This window comes from Cryptomeria japonica, chromosome 10 (genome assembly GCF_030272615.1).
Source record: "Cryptomeria japonica chromosome 10, Sugi_1.0, whole genome shotgun sequence".
Classification (NCBI taxonomy): Eukaryota; Viridiplantae; Streptophyta; class Pinopsida; order Cupressales; family Cupressaceae; genus Cryptomeria; species Cryptomeria japonica.
In genome coordinates this window covers 382359664-382373545 of record NC_081414.1, presented here as the reverse complement: position 1 = coordinate 382373545, position 13882 = coordinate 382359664, and positions in this window count along the sequence as shown.

The window sequence follows — 13882 nt, the reverse complement described above, 5'->3', positions numbered from 1 at the left end:
GGTAAGTGAATCTTACTAGGCTAGTAGTCACAGTTGTCTTTTTATTTATCTTATAATATCTCTTTTTATCTTGATGATTGAATTAGTAAGATCCTAAAGTCCACTTGGGGCTTAGTGTGTCTTGTCTCTTTGATATAATCCCAATGTGAACCTTTGTACTTTACCAAGAGTATGCTTAGTCTCATACTCCTGCTAAAGTGGGGACTAAATGTAGCATCCTAAATTGTACTCCCTTACAATTTTATCCTCATTTGGGCCCTCACCTTGGTGTTTGTGTCCTAAGGCACGATTGATGACTCGATCTTGCTCATACCATCCATATTTGTCATGTTTTTGACCTTGTACTTTTATTTCCCCTTAATTTTTGGTGCCTGATTGGTCAGGACCCATTTTTGGGCCCCTTAACGCTCACAACATTTGAGCGGGAATCCTAACCCCATGTCGGCTCATGTCAAAAAATTAAGTTTTTTTTCAATGGGAAACTATAAAGGGAGGTCTACCCCTCTCATTTTGATATATGTTCAAATACACACACATCAATCCATGAATTCAATCAAGCATCCAAGTTCAAGTGAGCAAACAATCAGTCTTTTTTCAAGCATTGGAGTGGAGATAAGGTCAATATTCAAGCATTAGAGTTGACTTTCATGTTCTATGTTGTTGAAGACTTCATGAAACCCTAATTCCATGTGGAGGAAACAAAACTTCATAAGGAGGTATAGAATTTGTGTTTTAGTCATTATTCAACATCTCCCTTAAAAGGAGAACATTTTCATTACTGCAATTCAATCATATCTCCTTTCTATTTCAAACATATTTCCCTTCTCTACTATGTGTAGGAACAGACCTACAGAGCTGCAATCTTCAGAATTGGCTTCATTTACAGTGATGAATCGATCCCCTATTGGATTGCGTAAAGTGCAGAGGACCAAAGTGACCACCACCATGGTCTTGACAAATCAGGACCTCCTTCTAGGAACAAATTTGAATACATTTACATTCCTTGGATCCAGGTTTTTTGCTTGATCTGATGATTGTAGCTCAATTTTCATGCATTTTTACATCAATTCCAATGCATTTACCCTAATTTCAACATTTTTATAATTCAATTTAAAAGAGGGTAATCAATTCAAATCTAATAGAATTCTCAGCCCTTATCCTTGTTAGTTTGTGGCTAGATACATTATATCTACACCTCTTTTATTGTAATGGTCCCTAAGTAAAAATTAGCTGCTTCTTCCTTCCATGGTGGAAATCCTAATTTTTTCACCATTACAAGGTGATTTTTCTTTGGCTTGATCTCTAAATAAGATTGGCAAAATGGATTAGTTTATGGCTCAACCATGTCTTGTAATTTGAATATTTCTCTCATGCTTTGTTACACTAGGCCACCAATGTTCTAAGAAAATTGTATTTATCTCACACGAATTGATGTAATTTCTTTTCTTTTAATTAATATATTGGGAATTATTCCCGCTGACGGCATTCACCCAAAAAAAATTGTGCAAAAGATAAATTAATTAAATAATAAAAATTATTTAATTAATATTGGAGGAAATTTAGAATAATTAAATGATAAAAAAAAATTATTGAAAAAGGAGGTAAAATTGATTTTTGGATTTTATCTAGAAGAATAAAGTTAGTTTAATTAAATAATTAAAATTATTTAATTAATTTAGAGTCGTAATTAGTAAAATGGTTGCTTGTAGGTCATAGACAATTTTTAGTGTCTATAGCTACTCCAAAATCCATATACTCATTAAAAACTTGTTGATTGGAATCCTTGGAAGAATGAAAATTGATCATCGCCTTTTTGTCTCATGTAGCCAAGACTATATCTACAATGTCTAACCTACTCATACTCTCAACATATAGTTTTGGACTTATCCTATTCAAAACAAACTTTTCTCTGTATATCCTTTGTACAAACCATGTTTCTCCTTCAAAAAATTGCAGCTCTATATTTCTCAACAATATCCTTGTCAAAATAAAGAATCTCTTTACGTTTCTCTATAAAACTGAGATTATCTTCTCCATAAATATTTTCCTTCTCTTTCCTCTAGATCTAGTTCTTTAATTTCTTCAAGTAATTTAATCTATTTTTCATACTTGAAGGCATCTTTCTCCCACTGGCTAGATAGAGTTGACATTTCAACTTCTACCTTATTATCTTCTTTTTACACTTCATAATCTTCTATCAAAAGTACTTTTCCTAATCTTTTTTCTCAATAGCCCATGTATCAACTACTACTACTTTATGCTTCATGACATAAATTGTGCGAAAAATTCCTAGTTTTCTACCAAGTTGGGAGCTTCAGAAATAGTAGTTTGTGATGCAAGAGGAGTGATCAAGTTCCTGATAAATTGTTTCATTTGTTCCAACTGAGCCTTGAGTTCCTCTTTTGTTTGTTGTTCCTTTTGCATTTTAACAAAATTAGAAATCCTCTCTCTCTCTCTCTCTCTCTCTCTTTTTATTTACTTAGATTGATATGTGTTAGCTGGTAGTCTATGAGAGAGAGTTATTTGTCATCCTTATCCACCATAGGAGTAGCTATGTGAGCTACTATCTCTCCCTATTCATTCATCTGAGAGGCATATAATTTTAGTCTTTTTCTTTTTCCTAGGCTTCTCTACTTCCACAACCATATTCTGCATCTTTACTATCTTGATTACCACCTACCTCATTTTATCCAAATTCAACTACAACCATGTAGGGTTGTTATATTTGTATGTTTCATTCTTCACTTGAGATGACTCTCCTTCATCAAATTACTTGATTGTTTCTCCTGTTGTGTAGGTTTCTTTTCTAGAATTTTCTCCTTTTGAGTAGAAGGAGGTAGTTGTTGTAAGCAACTTGTTCTTTGATCTTGTACAACTTGTTATTCATCTGTTCATTCTTTATCTTGAATTTAATTGATCAATTTTGTTTCTCTTCAATTGTCAAGACCAAGTGAGAAGAGTCTAGTTCTTTGCCAACATTATCTTATTTATCACATTCTTTCTATTCCTCACCTTCCTTTATTTCCTCTTCCACTTTTCTTTTTAACTCATATTTTGCTTCTTCATCATGGGTTTCTCCATCAAGAGTTTCTTCATTATCACCCTCCTCTTCATCACCATATAATCTAGTACTTAAATATATTATTTAAGAGATTCAAAACTCTTTATTTGATCATGCAGTATATCCTCTTGATCACTCTACTAATTGGTGGACTCTACTAGAAGTAATGAATTCCTCTTTGTTGAATGATAAAAATTTGTAAGTTGGGGAGTAGGTGTTTGTGATCCATTTTCAATAGATTCCTATACTCCTTCTACTAGAGACATCCCAATGGATATCTTTGTGGGGGTGACTTTTTCCATTATTTCTATTGCTAGCCTACTTGTTACACATGCCTCTATAGCCTTGGCTAAATACTTTGAATGTCTCAACTTATCTTTTAATGATGATAGTAGTTTTGGAAATGGTTTATCTTGCAATTCTTCTTCAAGTTTCTTCTCTCCTTTTATTTTCTCCTCATACCTTTTCCTTTTGTATTTTCTCATGGGGGAAACTATAGGTGGGTCCTTTGATTTTTTCTTGACCATTCTGATTGGATTGGGACCTTGATCCTTAGGTCCATCTAAGTCATGCTTATATTTATAACTTTATGAGATATAGTGTCTATCAAAACTTCTTCTTTTTGAGACCTTCTGATGGGGCTAAGTACTTTGGTAGCCACACCTTACTTCTAATAAAATGGGTCAAGAATCTCTCCATCATTAAAAAAAAATTCTAAGGAATGTTATCCCTAAGCCCATATACCTACACCTAAAATATTGTTAGCCTACAAAATCTCCTTTGCCTAACTTGAAAATCATCTTGCAAGTCAGACCAAAAGTCTTCTAAGGCATTCTCATGGTTAAGGAAGGTGTTAGGCATTTATCCCTTTAATTTCCCAGCAGGATAAAAATTGTCTATAGCCTCAAATAGTTTGAGATTCAATGCTAGTAGCTCATATATTGTTGCTATTCCCACCTCTATTTTTAAACATTCATAATAACCCAACTTAAAATAGAATTTAACCCTCATCCTATGGTTGGGAGGATCATATGTACTAAATTTAAATACCTTGAAAATTCCATTAAGATTATCCTATCACTGCAACACTTTGGGAGAAAAGTGGTTCTTTGGGAAAAAACAAAAATTCTAATATAGTACACTTGGGAAATCTAATGAACTAGTATCCCCATCTCTTGATCAATTCTATAGAATTCTTTGATAATTTTTACCCTACATCCCCTATCAATTGGTTAATGATAGTATAGAGGAATGAATCATTTTCCCTCTTGATGTGTGCCTTTGTTTCCTTACACTCAAGTTGTGGGTAGAATTCCCACAATTTTTTCATCCCTTGGCCTTCTCCTCTAACATCTTCCATGATTAGGATAGGGAAGTTTCCAATTTTGGCTACCAAATAGACCACATAAGAAGTCATGAAGAACCTTTTTGTTGTCTCTACATGGATTAATTGTTCATACAAGTTGTTAGAGACCACTCTTCCCCAATCAGCGTGGTCTTCTTCCTTTAGAAAGGTTTACATAAAATAAAACATGTAGGTGTGATAATTATTTGATTCCTCCTTTCACATGGCTCTATTCAATAGGGTGATCAATTCTACCACCTTATAAATTAACTCTTCCCTTGTGAATTTTCTAGGTATCTTTGCTACTAATTTCCTTTATGATTTTATCAAATGTTTGTTAAGATGCCTAATGTTATTAGCCTCATCATCTTTTTGAGTTGCTTGAGCCAATTTATCAGTTATCATGATCATCTTCTAGTGTGGAGGAAGATCAAATGTCATAGAGGCTACCTCGGGAGTAAGTTCTACAATGATTGTCCCCTTGGAATTAATGCATTTCCTTGTATTTGGGTCATAGTGTTAAGAAATTCAAATAATAAACTTAGGGATTTGGATAGATATAGGAAAGTAAGCAACATGTTCTAAACCTAAGATAGAAATATTCTCATACTTAGAAGATGCATTATCTACAAAGATGTCTTTTCCTATTGCCTAGGTATCAATGTTCCCTATTTTTTATCAATGATATTATTATGTAGCTCTAAATTAAACATGGACACTTTTAGCACACCTTGAAACTTATACTTCATAATGAGGGGCAATTTATCAACTTTAGCAATATTTTATGTGTTTACCATTTGTGAGGTCTCTTGTATAATATTAGTCCTAATATCTTCCTCGTGAGACATTTGGAGGTACCTATGGTGTCAGAATCCATTATTAAAAACCAAGAAAAAGCATGAAAATACCTTAAGTTGGAAATTATTTGTAGGATTTCAAGTTTCAAAAGGACATGAGGTCCAGGGACCGAGATTAGAAGTGGATCAGGGTTCTTAGGATCTAGTTGAAGGATCTTTGTAGGATCCACAGTCCTACAATGCAATTTATACTTGCAATTTGGGGAGCAAGTCTTCAAAAGGTTTGAGGCTTTAATTTCTTGATCCTTGAATATTTTTGAGACCTAATGTCTTGTAGGGTTGTTTTGGACACCTTTGTCCTTAACCTGGGGAGTATATTTTTGAGGGAATGAGCTTTTAAAGCTATTTTTCCACCGATCCCTTTGGGACCTAAAGTTTGGTAGGTATGTTCGACTAAAAAAAGAAAAATCTTCAAATTGTGGCCTCATGAAAGGTTCAAGGTTTTAAAGGCAAGGACTTTAGGTCCTTTCAAGATCCAAAATCCCACACAAATATATTTAAGTGACTTTTAATGTGTTGAAAGAGTTTTAAGGATTTTGAGGCGCAAAAGCCCATAAGGTTAGCCTTGGATCAATTGGTTCTTTGGTCCCTCCATGACCCAAAGTCATGGAAGTGGATTTCTTCAAGTTTTAGACTAGATCATTTTTTAGATCTAGGGCATGGGCTATGATTATTCCTCAATGGTAGAGAAAAGGGCATGCAATGTTCAAAATATTGCTAGGTAAATGCTTAGACATAGACAATTTGAAGGCTAACCAAACCTAGGGCATGGGTCATAATTTAGAAAAGGGCAATTTATTCCTCTAACCTAACTACAAAGAAAATCCTAACTAAACCTTTAACCTAGAAAGTATGAAAATAATAAAGACCAATACAAAAACAACCAAGGAAAACATAAAGAAAAAGAGATCCCAAGGAGGCAAGTAAAGAATACCTACTTGATTTTGAAGCCTGAGAAATGCAAGGAAGGTGAGAAAACACATGCATGATTGCACACAAACACACAAGTAGAATTGAAAGTAGATATGGCACAATAATTTTACCTCTTTCAAGCATCTAGGAGTACCAACACTTCAAAACTTTGATCTCTTTAATCTATATTGAATGTCTTAATCATTTGAATGCAAAGAGACCAAAAAAGAGCATTTAAAATGCTTAAATATGTTACCTTTTCAGTTTCTCAGATTGTGATTAATGAGGTAGATTAAGTCTAGGAAAGTGTTGGAAGGAATACAAACATTTACCATTTTCTCAAAATCTTGAAGTTTTATGAAGGATTATCCATGAGGTGAAGGGATTGGGGAACCAAGACAGATAGGGGCCTTAAGAGGAAATCCTAAGGTTCCTATAGAGCCCATAGTCCCATAAAGGACAATAAAGAATAGAAATAAGGGGGACTTTAGGAAGAGAAAGGAACTTAGGAAAAAGTCATAAGATCCTCCTCAAGCTCGAAATCTTGGAAAGGACTAAAACAAAAAATGGAATGTGGGGAAGTGAGGATTCTAGGAAACATGGATCTTAGGACAAATTTTTGAGACCCCTGTAGGACTAAGTACTATAGAGCTAAGAAAGAAAGAAAAATTAAAAACAAAACAAAAAAGTGGAAAGAAAGGAAAATAAAGAAAAAACGGAGAAAAGAGAAGGGTGTAGTGTTGTAAATTGTATCTCTTTAGAATTTCACAATATATTTGGGCCCCTACTTTGGTGTGACTTTTCCTGAATCATTTTAAGCCTATTTGGGCCCTATTCTAAACTATAATTCAATTTTTAAATTAGGACTTGATCTAGCATCACAAATCCTAACACTCTTGATTCCCTTTTGGAGGTCCTATTTTGGTGGAACTAGGGTGCCCTTCACCCATTTCACTATAATTCCTTGAAATTAAAACCATTGTTAGATTTGACCTTATAGTACCCCTACCCTAATTAGAACCTTTTTTACCTCATTAACCAAGGTTGACTTTTTCAGTGGCTTACATTGATGGTTGATTTATTTTGATTGTGATGCTTTATTCTAGTATGATGCTTTAGAGTGTGAATGGTGAATATGATTATGCATTATTTCTCATTGAGGAATAGATATTGATTAGGCATTATTTCTTTAAATAAGTAGTTGTTAACTCTGCTTATGCATCGTATTTTATAAATGATGAAATGTTAAGTTTATTTATGTGTTGCTAACGATGGGCTAACACATTTTCTTCATGTGCGAGTTGCTTAATGTATATGTCATCATTTTGTGTGGAAGTGTATGGGGTGTGAGGGGATGATTTTCCGTCACTCATTTTAGTGAGACATGGAAAGTCACGATTCTCCTTCACCAATGTGTTTACCATGTTTGTCTATATATATGTATGGTTGGCAATTGACACTCTATTGGTTAGGTTTCATTATGTTGTCATTCATGGAAACATGATTTTGGGTTTCGGCTTCATATGGTGTACCAGCAGGCACTTCACAGACTCTACACCGACACCGATAGGATAGAAGATTTCTTTGGTCATCGGCAATGCAGGCCAACATGGTATAGCAAAGGTCATCGGTATTGGAGGCTGACACATCTTGGATCTAGCATCGACAACTTATTTTAATGGTTATTCATTTATATGGCCGACATGTAATATGATATTGTATATATCTTTGTAAGCTAACATAAGGCATAAATTTGTATAGGGTATATAGGGGGAGATTGATTAGATCATTTTATAATAAGGAGAGACATGTGGAATGGATATATGGATGTATTATAATGAGAAATATATCAAAGAGACTATGTATGTGAGGAATTCGTTGTAAGGGTTATTCCAGTAGTGAGGTTTAGGGTTTTAACCAAAACAGACAAAGCTTAAACTGGAACTGCATTCTGGCATAGGAGATTCTATATTAAGTAGTTCATACTTCTTTAAATTGTTGTCTAGATTGTTATGTAGTCAGTGAGGCTCCTATTGTGATAAGCAGTGTGCTCTAGGCTGTAAACCTTCCTACAAGTGTAGGCCCATCACATATTGTAATATCTCTTCATATGGCCAGTGAATTGATATTGTGGGTCACAAATCCCACTGTCTTTTTTCCTCTTTGAGGTTTTCCATGTATAAATATGTGTGTTATGGTTCTCATTTATGTGCTTAGCTTATTGGTTGCATTACTTCTTTCAATTCTATTTGTACCGATATATCGATTGGTGTATGAATGTTTTGTTAAGGCTAAAATTTACTATTCCAATATAACACTAATTCACCCCCCTCTCAATGTTATTGGTTTTCAACAATTGGTATCAGAGCCTTGTTCCTCAGAGGAAGTTTAATAGCTTGAGGAAGATACTAAAACTAAAATCATTGAACATGGCTTTGGAGAAGCAGGTTGAGATGGCACTTGAAGATTATGATGTTAAAAGATTGAAGAACTTAAAGCTACGAGATGATTTGAATTCTGCTAAAGAATTTATTCCTGTCCTACAAGAGAGACTATCATTTGTTCAAGTTGGGAGAAAGGAACTTTTGCAAGATCAGGATGATGAAGAGAAAAATGCACTTAAGGAACAATGTCAAAAATTGAGTAAGGAGAACATGGTTATGAAGAATGAAATGCAAGCTATGACTATGAGGATGTCTAAGGAGATTGAGGACAGAAAGAAAAAGGAAGAAAATCTTGTTGTATCCCTAAAGAACAAATTTGAAGAATGTGGTAGCTTGGTTCATGAAAATGAGATATTGAGGACTGATTTGGTACAATCCCAGAGAAATGAGCAAGAGCTTGAGAGACAAATGTAAATACTAAGAGATGACTTAACTGCTGCAAGTGAGTACAAAGAAAAATTCAAGACTAGCTCAGCATAGCTTGATGAGTTACTGAAGAGATAGAGGCGGATTGGAGATTCCAATGGACTTGGATTTGATCAAGGACAGAGTTCTAGTACTACTAATGAAGATCAAAACCATAAGGCATTAGTAAGGTGATTCAATTCTTATAAATTCAATGGTAGATGTTTTGTTTGCAATAGATTTGGTCACATGGCTAGGCAATGTAGAAATAGAGAAAATCATAACCCTGATTCCGCTCCCGGTAAATGTTCTAAATGTAATAAAATTGGTCATAAGATAGAAGATTGCAGAATGAATGTAAAATGATATGCCTGTGGAAAATTTGGACATATGGCTAATCAATGTAGGTCAAGCAATTTCACTAGTTTTAGCAAGGCAATTCAAAAGAACAATGTTACATGTTATGCATGCAATGAAATTGGACATATTGCTAAGTTTTGTAGAAGCACAAATCCACCGGTTGGCAATGGAGAATAAAATGATAAAGGAAAAGAGAAGGTTAGTGAAATCCGGCAAGATCATACTCAGAGATGGGTTAGAAAGACTGAAGAGAAATCATTAGCCAGGAATGCCCTAGTTACCTATCCGGTAGAAGAGACTACTCCTACATCGGTAGTGAGCTCATCTGGTAACTAAGGAAGATGCCTTACGGGTAGGAAAATTTCATGGAAGATGATGCATATGCCCCTGGAGGAGATTCTGGAAGATGTTCCAGATATTGGAGAGGATTATCCGACATTGATATATTCAGAGTGAGATCTGGTATAATTCACCAGCAATCATTTATGTCAATGGAAGATTGGGGTTTTTTTGATGGATACAAGGTCAATTACACTTAATTGTTATTCACCCAGAATTTAGAGTGATTTCAGAGTGATTCAGAGTGACTTAGTGCAATCAGAAGCTATTTAGAGGCGATCGGATTTCTTCTTGAACGATCACATTGACATCTAGAAGGATTTGTTGGAGGTTTTCGTTGGAAGCGTTCTAAAGGTATTTTTCTTGAATCATGGAATCGAGATCATCTTTTGCTCCTATTTTCATTGCAAATCCAACTATAGTAGTAGTTAAGGAGCACCCCAAGCCAATTTTCAAATGGTATCCACATGTGGCTACCAAGGAAGATTTAGTTGGAGCATTTTCTCGCGTTCTGAAGGGAGTGGTATATGTGGAAGATGTTAGGGCCTATATTCATTGTCATATAGAGGACTTAGGCTTAGGCACTTCGGAGATCAAAGGGATGCATATGAATGAACTCATGGGAGAATCTAGTAAAATCAAACTGACATATCAACACATCAAAGATCTAGGGTTCACTAATATTCTAGATATTCTGAAGTTTGAGGATGAGTTAGTCAGATATGTACTGAGAAGAGTACATGGGGAATTCATATGGCTGGACAGGCCCTACAAAATCACTAAGGAAGCCATCTGGGCAATTACTAGCTTATCATCGACAAGGCCACATCCGGATAAGAAAGTATCAAATGACTTTGTAAGGAAGATCACCAATGCTACATGAGACAAGAGATCGATGAAGGTGAGCACCATCACCGACACCAACATCAAATTTGGAAGCATGGTCATGGGCTACAAGGTAACTCAGTATAACCGACTGAATTCAGTTTCAAGTTCATGTATTTTGGCCACATATAGGATGAATGAGATAATAAAGGAAACACAAAAGGCTTGGAAAAAATGTTTGGGAGAGCATAGAGGATTCTTCACTTCACCAAAGACAAAGACTGATAATATAGATACACTGGTTGAAGGGAAAGGTAAAGGGATTATGGGTACTCCACCCTCAATCTTGAAGAATATCAAGATAGTGGAAATTGAGCCACCGATTAACATAAATGTACAAACAAATATTGAGACACCGGTTAATGCAGAGAACATTATATAGGATATTAACATTGAGGACACTTGTCCTCTGGATACTAATGTACAGGTTGAGGATATTGTTCCTAGATAGGAATCGATAGTTGCACAGACTTCACAAAGTGGTGAAGCCATCGGTGCAAGTGAGGAGGCAATAAAAGTTAAATCACAAAAGAAAATAGGGGAATTCGGTAGGGAACCAGTTGTTGGCACATCATTATTGACAATTGACACTTCTCTAGTGGAAAAGAAAAACATCATAGAGATGAGTCCCACAGAACTAATGACAATGGTTGCTCAGAAACTTATGAAGGAAGGAACTATAGACAAAGGGATTATAGATCAATCCATAACTGTTTTGCATAGATTGGTCTTGGAATGTAATATTGAGAATGAAGCGAGCCCTTTCAGAAAGCTTAAGGCTATAATAAAGCACATCTCTAAAGATTTTTAATGATTACAGCATATCTCTAACTGGCAAGCACTTGAAAAATTCACTTTGGCTAGGAGAGCCGCTTTTGATCAGATCATTGAGAGAGAGAAGAAAAATATCAAGGAGAAACTAATTTTGATATAAATTTCTTTGAAACAAGGTACTAACATATACAGGGTATGTTGCAATACAAATATTCTTACAACAAAAGTAGATGAAAAGATAAAAGAGATACAGGACAAAATTGCTAGTATTGCTAACTCTTTTGATGGACTAATTTCACTGACAACATCTATTGATGGACAAACTTTGACTTTAGAGAACCAAATTTCTGCTCTTGAAAAGGAAAGAGATAAGATCATTCGGAGAGCCAGAAATCTCAGAGGTTTGGTGAGTCCAAGATTGGATTCACTTGGTGTACATAAGAAGGAATGCATGGATATGCTTGGTAAGCCCACATCGACAAAAGTCACTGAGAAAGAATCCCTTGCATATTTACTGAGTGGACTTGAATCCATCTCCAACATATTCAAAACTAGCTGGGATACTTATATGGAGTTATTAGAGAAAGCTTACCCTGAAATCTTGAAATTGGTCAAGCTCTGGTAAGACATTTTTGGAGGTATTTAGTGTACAATTATTTTTCTTTGACATTCTTTTTACAATTTTTGGGCATTGATGTCAAAGGGGGAGTAGTATAGATGTGAAAAAGAATGAAGGGTTGCATACATTAGGGGGAGTTACAAAGTTTTTGGAATTTTGGAGTATTGGAGCATTTTGCATATTCAGCTCAAGGGGAGCAGGGTAGGATGAAACCGATAGTTGAAACCATGACCATTTTTCATATGAGTGTTGCCATCAATGCCAAAGGGGGAGATTGTTGTCAATTGCAACTCTATTGGTTAGGTTTCATTATGTTGTCATTGATGGCAACATGATTTTGGGTTCCGGCTTCATATGGTGTACCGATAGGCACTTCACAAACTCTACAGTGGCACCGACAGGATAGAAGATTTTTTTGGTCACCGACAATGTAGGCTGACATGGTATAGAAAAGTTCATCGATATTGGAGGCTGACACATCTTGGATTTGACATTGACAACTTGTTTTAATGGTTATTCATTTATATGGCCAACATGTAATATGAAATTGTATATATCTTTGTAAGCCGACATAAGGCATAAATTTGTATAGGGTATATAGGGGAGATTGATTAGATTATTTTGTAATCAGGAGAGACATGTGGAATGGACATATGGATGTAATGTAATGAAAAATATATTAGAGAGACTATTTATGTGAGGATATCATTGTAAGGGTTATTCTGGTACTGAGGTTTAGGGTTTTCACTAGAATAGACAGAGCTTAAACCGGAACTATATTCTGGCATAAGAGATGCTATATTAAGTAGTTCATACTTCTTTGGATTGTTGTCTGGATTGTTATGTAGTCAGTGAGGCTCCTATTGTGATGAGCAGTGTGCTCTAGGTTGTAAGCCTTCCTGCAAGTGCAGGCCCATCATATATTGTAATATCTCTTCATATGGCCAGTGAATTGATATTGTGGGTAACAAATCCTACTGTGGTTTTTCCTCTTTGAGGTTTTCCACGTATAAAGTTGTGTGTTATGGTTCTGATTTATGTGCTTGGCTTATTGGTTGCATTACTTCTTTCAATTTTGTTTGTACTGATATACCGGTTGGTGTATGAATGTTTTGTTAAGGCTAAAATTTACTATTCTGGTATAACACTGATTCACCCCCCCCCCCCCACCCTCTCAGTGTTATTGGTTTCCAACAATGTATATATATGTATGTGTGGTTTGGTGATGCAGGAAATTACAGGTACAAGGTACTGACTCCACCTGTTTCCATAGGTATGAGCGTACCTAATTAACCCGATGGAAGTGGAGGAGATAGTTCTAAGGTCCTAATGTCGTCCCTAGCATTTCTTGATTGTGAGTGTCATCAGTCTTTTGTCTACCCTTTTGGATCACTAAGTAGCCACTTTTCTGACGTTGGTATGTGGGTCATGTTCTTATTTTGTTTAAGTTGAGTGCTACGTGTTATGTTTCTTGTGTATTTAATTTTCTCTTCTTGAGTAGTTAATGAGTAATTAATTGTTAATATTGTATGGTTATTAATAATTAATATGTGTCGTATTTATTAAGCTGAAATTAAAAATAAAGTAAGTTTAGAGCACTTTTGTGGTTAATTAGATAATCGATTATTCTTAATTGTTTAGTTAAAGTGATTGTTGAATTATTAGTGAAAATTAAATTATGTCCCGAGTAATTGTTGTAAAAAAAAATAAAAGAGAAAGAAAGTTGATTTTTACTTATTAGTTATTAAAATATCTATTGGCTTTTGAGTTAAAAGAATAATAGAATTTTTAAATATAGTCATGTAAATGCTTTGAATAAAATGAGTTTTTTAATTCTTATTAAAAAAGGGAAATTATCCCCTAAATTGATTTTTGGGGGAA